This window comes from Rutidosis leptorrhynchoides, chromosome 6 (genome assembly GCF_046630445.1).
Source record: "Rutidosis leptorrhynchoides isolate AG116_Rl617_1_P2 chromosome 6, CSIRO_AGI_Rlap_v1, whole genome shotgun sequence".
Lineage (NCBI taxonomy): Eukaryota > Viridiplantae > Streptophyta > Magnoliopsida > Asterales > Asteraceae > Rutidosis > Rutidosis leptorrhynchoides.
Window position 1 is genome coordinate 363512260 of NC_092338.1, and position 6287 is coordinate 363518546.

General features: G+C 31.4%; 1 non-coding gene across 1 annotated transcript; it reads left to right on the forward strand.

The window, feature by feature from the left end:
- Positions 1-524: 524 nt before the first annotated feature.
- Positions 525-631, forward strand: LOC139856669 (small nucleolar RNA R71). Its single transcript, XR_011762135.1, has one exon. It is a non-coding gene; the product is annotated as a small nucleolar RNA R71 (small nucleolar RNA).
- Positions 632-6287: the final 5656 nt, after the last annotated feature.

Consider the following 6287-nt stretch of genomic DNA (forward strand, 5'->3'; position numbering starts at 1 on the left):
AAGTATTGTTGAATACTTGTTGATTGCTAGGACCTTGTTGGTTGTTGTATGGAACATTTCGGTTATAATTCTGGTTTTGATTGTAAATTGGTCTTGGCGGTTGATAATTATTCTGATAATTATTTCCAGGCCTTTGGTTTATGTATGAAACATTCTCTCTTTGTTCCATTGTTAGTTCAATACTGAGACAATCTTTTGTCAAATGTGGTCCTCCACACTGCTCACAACTAATTCTAATTGAGTGAATATCCTTAGTTATCTTTTCCATTCGTCTCTCAACAACATCTATCTTTGCAGAAATGGAATCTAAGTCATGGCTTGAATCGGCTCTAGCTGCTTTAGATTATCTAACGATATCTTTTTCTTGGTGCCACTCATGTGAGTGGGAAGCAGTGTTATCAATAATTTTGTAAGTATCAGTTGCAGTTTTCTTCATAATAGAACCACCAGCTGCTATATCGATGTCTTTTCTTGTAGTGATGTCGCATCCTTGGTAGAATATTTGTACTATTTGACAGGTGTCTAAACCATGTTGCGGACATCCTCTCAATAACTTTCCAAATCTTGTCCATGCTTCATATAAAGTTTCATTTGGCTTTTGTGTGAACGTAACAATTTCTCCTTGAAGTCTCACGGCTTTAGATGCCGGAAAGAATTGTTTAAGAAAATTTTCAACTAAAACGTCCCATGTATCAATCGCCCCTTCAGGTAACGATTCCAACCAATCTTTGGCTTCTCCCTTTAAAGTCCAGGGAAATAACATGAGATATATCTGTTCATCTTCCACTTCTCGGATTTTAAATAGTGTACAGATCCTATTAAAAGTACGAAGATGTTCATTTGGATCTTCCTTCGGTGCACCACTAAGTTGACATTGATTTGTTACCATGTGTAGAATTTGTCCTTTGATTTCATAATCTGGAGCATTAATGTCAGGTTGAGTAATTGCGTGACCTTGGCCAGTGCGTTTAGCTCGCATTCGGTCTTCCATACTTAGAGGTTCCAGATTTTCCATGATTGAATTTGTTGAATCTGAATCACTATAGGATTCTGATTTAATGGTTGGTTCCTCGACAATCTCCGTTTAAATGATTGGTGATTCCGGAGGAAAGATTAGTGGTTCAGGATCTATGAATTGTCTCTGAATATTCTCCGGATTCTCAATTGTGAGGTCGGGTTCAAAAAATGGATTATCAAAAATTTGAGTTGGAGTACTTGGTCGACTGGATGACGATTCTAAAGAAAAATCAACGGCGACAATATTTGCTAGATGTCTTGATCTGGTTACAGGTGGTGATAATGCTAAAAACGAACATATATTTCATAGCATTATCCCTCAAGAAAGACAAGCTTTTAGTTGCAATTGTTCTATTTACAAGTGATATTCGTTTAAATAATAAAAGGTGAAGACAAAAGACAGATTCGACGAATTGAAGACGCAAATGACCAAAAAGCTCAAAAGTACAAAGTACAATCAAAGAGGTTCCAATTATTGATAAGAAACGTCTCAGAATTACAAGAGTACAAGATTCAAAATGCAAAGTACAAGATATTAAATTGTACGCAAGGACGTTCGAAAATCCGGAACCGGGACCAGAGTCAACTCTCAACGCTCGACGCAACAGACTAAAAATTACAAGTCAACGGAGTACAAGAATATAATATAATATATATATAATTAAATTTAATTATATATATATTATATTATATAATAAATAAATAAGCAGCCCACGTTTTTAAAGACTTTTGAGCCTCCCCAGCTGGCCATGCGATCGCATGGCCTTGAAGGGCAAAGCCCATGCGATCGTATGAGGCCCTTTTCCAGCCCACATGCCAATAAAAGTCGCAGTTTGGTGCATCAAAAATATATATCCATCCATCAATCTATATATATATATATATATATATATATATATATATATATATATATATATATATATATATATATATATATATATATATATATATATATATATATATATATATTTGTATTATAATTTTAATTTTAATTTTAATTTTAATTTTAATTTCCAATAATAAGAGTATGTTAGCGAATATTGTAACGGTGTAAGTCGAAATTCTGTCCGTGTAACGCTACGCTATTTTTAATCATTGTAAGTTATGTTCAACCTTTTACATTAATGTCTCGTAGCTAAGTTATTATTATGCTTATTTAAAACAAAGTAATCATGATGTTGGGCTAATTACTAAAATTGGGTAATTGGGCTTTGTACCATAATTGGGGTTTGGACAAAAGAACGACACTTGTGGAAATTAGACTATGGGCTATTAATGGACTTTATATTTGTTTAACTAAATGATAGTTTGTTAATTTTAATATAAAGATTTACAATTGGACATACCTATAAATAACCATATACACTCGATCGGACACGATGGGCGGGATATTTATATGTACGAATAATCGTTCATTTAACCGGACACGGGAATGGATTAATAGTCTATGGAATTATTAAAACAGGGGTGAAATTATGTACAAGGACACTTGGCATAATTGATAACAAAGTATTAAAACCTTGGGTTACACGGAGTCAATAACCTGGTGTAATTATTAAACAAAGTATTAAAATCTTGTTACAGTTTAAGTCCCCAATTAGTTGGAATATTTGATTTCGGGTATAAGGATAATTTGACGAGGACACTCGTACTTTATATTTATGACTGATGGACTGTTATGGACAAAAACCAGACGGACATATTAAATAATCAAGGACAAAGGACAATTAACCCATGGGAATAAACTAAAATCAACACGTCAAACATCATGATTACGGAAGTTTTAAATAAGCATAATTCCTTTATTTTCATACTTAATTTCACTTCTAATTATCGTACTTTTATTTATTGTCATTGTATTTAATTGCACTTTTAATTATCGTACTCTTTAATTATCGTAATTTTATTTTATCGCACTTTTATTTATCGCAATTTCATTATCGTTATTTACTTTACGCTTTAAATTAAGTGTTTTATTTATTTAATATTTTACATTAGGTTTTAACTGCGACTAAAGTTTTAAAATCGACAAACCGGTCATTAAACGGTAAAAACCCCCTTTATAATAATAATATTACTTATATATATATATATATTTGTATTTTTATAAATTTAAACTAATATAGCGTTAAGCTTTGTTTAAAAGATTTCCCTGTGGAACGAACCGGACTTACTAAAAACTACACTACTGTACGATTAGGTGCACTGCCTATAAGTGTTGTAGCAAGGTTTAGGTATATCCATTCTATAAATAAATAAATATCTTGTGTAAAATTGTATCGTATTTAATAGTATTTCCTAGTAAAATATACACTATTTCATATACACCTCGCATAACATCAAGTATTTTTGGCGCCGCTGCCGGGGAAACAATTCTGCTAAAACGCCGGAAGCGCAACGCTAATATATATATAAAAAAAAGATTTTTATTAATTTTTAAGTCTACTTTTTATAAAAATTACGCTTTTGTAAAAATACGTTTTAAAAATTCAAAAAAAATATAAAAAGAAAAACAAAAATATAAATATTTTTAAGAGTTTGTTAAATATATAAGTTTTATAAAGTTTCTTTATTTTTATTTTTAAGTTTGTAAAAATATAAATTTTATTTAAATATTTTGTATTTATTTAAAACAGAAAAATCAAAACAGCAAAACAGAAAAAAAAAATTAAAAACTCACGGCCTGGTACTGTAGCAGCCCAGACCGTGGCCCAAAATCCAATCTCATGCGATCGCATGAGCTCGAAGGCAATTACTCATGCGATCGCATGAGGGTCTCTGACAGGCCACAGGAAGCCCTAGTTCAGCATTAATTACGGGTTATTATTATTATTATTTAATTTAAAACCCTAATTAGGTTTTTAATATTTAATTAGTTAGTTTAGATTTTAATTAATTTGTATTTTTAGTTTATTTAGTTTAATTAAATTATAAAATTAATTGTTTTATAAAATAAATAATATAAAAATAATATTTTTATAAAAATTGTACTTTTTAAAACTTTTAGTATATTTTTATATTTTGTCTCTTTTTAATTATTTTAGCGTAATTTTTGTATTTTTCGCTCGTATTTAATTTTAATCTATAGTTTTTGCCATAGTTATTTTTAGACAAAATTGCCTAAATAGTCCACGTGTTTGTGTTATTTATCCCAATCCGTCCCTATGTTACTAAAGCTGCTAAAATCATCCTTAATACCAATAATTAGTCACGATTTAATCCCTCCTTAAACTTCTGTTAAAACCTCCGTTACTTTACTGTCACGTGCCAGTCACGTGATTGTTACATGAATAAAATTAAATTCCCATTCCCAATCAGTTCTATTCAAAACCCTAATTGTTCGTCTTCTTTCTGCTCCCCAAAACCACCAAATTCAGCCTTCCAACTAATGGGCGTGTATTGTGTTTGTGGTAGCAAGGCAATTATTCTTCTTCTACATCAAAGAATCCTGGTCACCAATTCTATTGTTGTTCTCGAAAGGTAAGATGATGGATTTAATAAATTTTTTTCGTCAATTTACAATGTACAGATAATAATTGGCATGTTAATTGTTATGCTACAGGTAGTAAAGAATTGTGGCTTCATTGGATGGGTGGATCCTCCAATGGTAGAAATTATACATGATAAAGATGCCGAATTGCTAAGATGGAAGAAAATAGTTTTTTAAGTTGGTTTTGTTTTTTTTTTTTTTTTATATTGGTATTTTAATTAGATTGTAGTTGATTTGTAATGGGGGATTAATTTGATGAATGATGTAACTCAGCATTTGCAATTGAATAAAAATGTTATTGACTGTTATTGACCAATTCATGTATTTTGTGAATGTTATTGTGACTGTTATTGACCAATGTGTACAAACACCAATTGTGAATTTGTGACTTGTTCAATGTGACTTGTTTAACCATAAAGATGTCAAGTTATGCTTGTTCAATATGACTTGTTTACCGACCAAGTTATGACCAAATGTTACAAGAATTAGTGACTATTTTGAACTTGGACAATGGCTTTTGACCTTGTGTATTATTATGCTTGTTCAATGTTACTTGTGACTTCTGAATTGTGTATTATTATGACAAATGGACTTGTGTATTATTATGACAGTGGAAAGTGGCTTTTGGTCATAAAATACACATAACTTTGTGTATTATGACTAAAGTTACAAGAATTAGTTCCATTCACCAAAGTGGACTGTTTTAAGCAATTCATGACCAAAGTACACTGTTTTAAGCAAACTCGACTATTTTGACATTTTTTCATTAAACTTCACTGATTTAAGCACATGTTGACCAGAGTTGACCGTTTTGTCAAATTTTTATCAAACATGACTTTTTTTTAGCAATTCATGACCCAAGTAGACTGTTTTGACATTTTTTCATCAGACTTCACTAATTTAAGCACATGTTGACCAGAGTTGACCGTTTTGTCAAATTTTAAACAAACCTGACTAAAGCAAACAACTAAATAAAATTAGTTTAAGCACATGTTGACCATAGTTGACTGTTTTGTCAAATTTTAATCAAACCTGACTAAAGCAAACAACTAAATAAAATTAGTTTAAGCACATGTTGACCAGAGTTGACTAATTTAAGCACATGCTGACCAATTGCAATTAACCAAATAAAATTCATTCCATTAGAAATCATTCCAAAAAACAGTTGACCATAAACAACTAAAGTAAACAACATCCATAAGGTACCATATCCAAAAGATAAATAAAAATCTAAACATTACAATTCGAAAGATCCATAAAGTACCAAAAAAGAAACAAGATCCAACAATTAAAAGACAATGATTAACTAGAGAAACAACATGACTTAACCAATTACTTGACTACCAATTTGACTTGTACTTCCACCAACTTGGCTTGTACTTCCACCATCTTGACTCTTAGTTCTACCTGCCTTTCCACATCCCTTTATATTATGACCCAACCTACCACACTTTGAACATTTTTTACTTGTTCCGGCTCTTGATAACTTTCACTTCTTGACCATGGGCTGCTCTTTAGCCTGCTCATTAGCACTTTTTGTTCTTTTCTTTTTAGGCCTTCCTGCTTGTTTTTTATGATGTGGAGGTAGTAGTATAGTTGGACACTCACTCTTTGGCCATGAAACTGAACCAGTGATAGGTTCTACCTTGAAAGAGTAAACCTTCCTCCATGTTTCCAACTTATACACTGGATTAACCCAATCTTCAGGATCACCAACATCCTCAGAATTCAATGCCTTGTCCCAAATACATGCAACTGCATGTTTACATGAAATTCCATT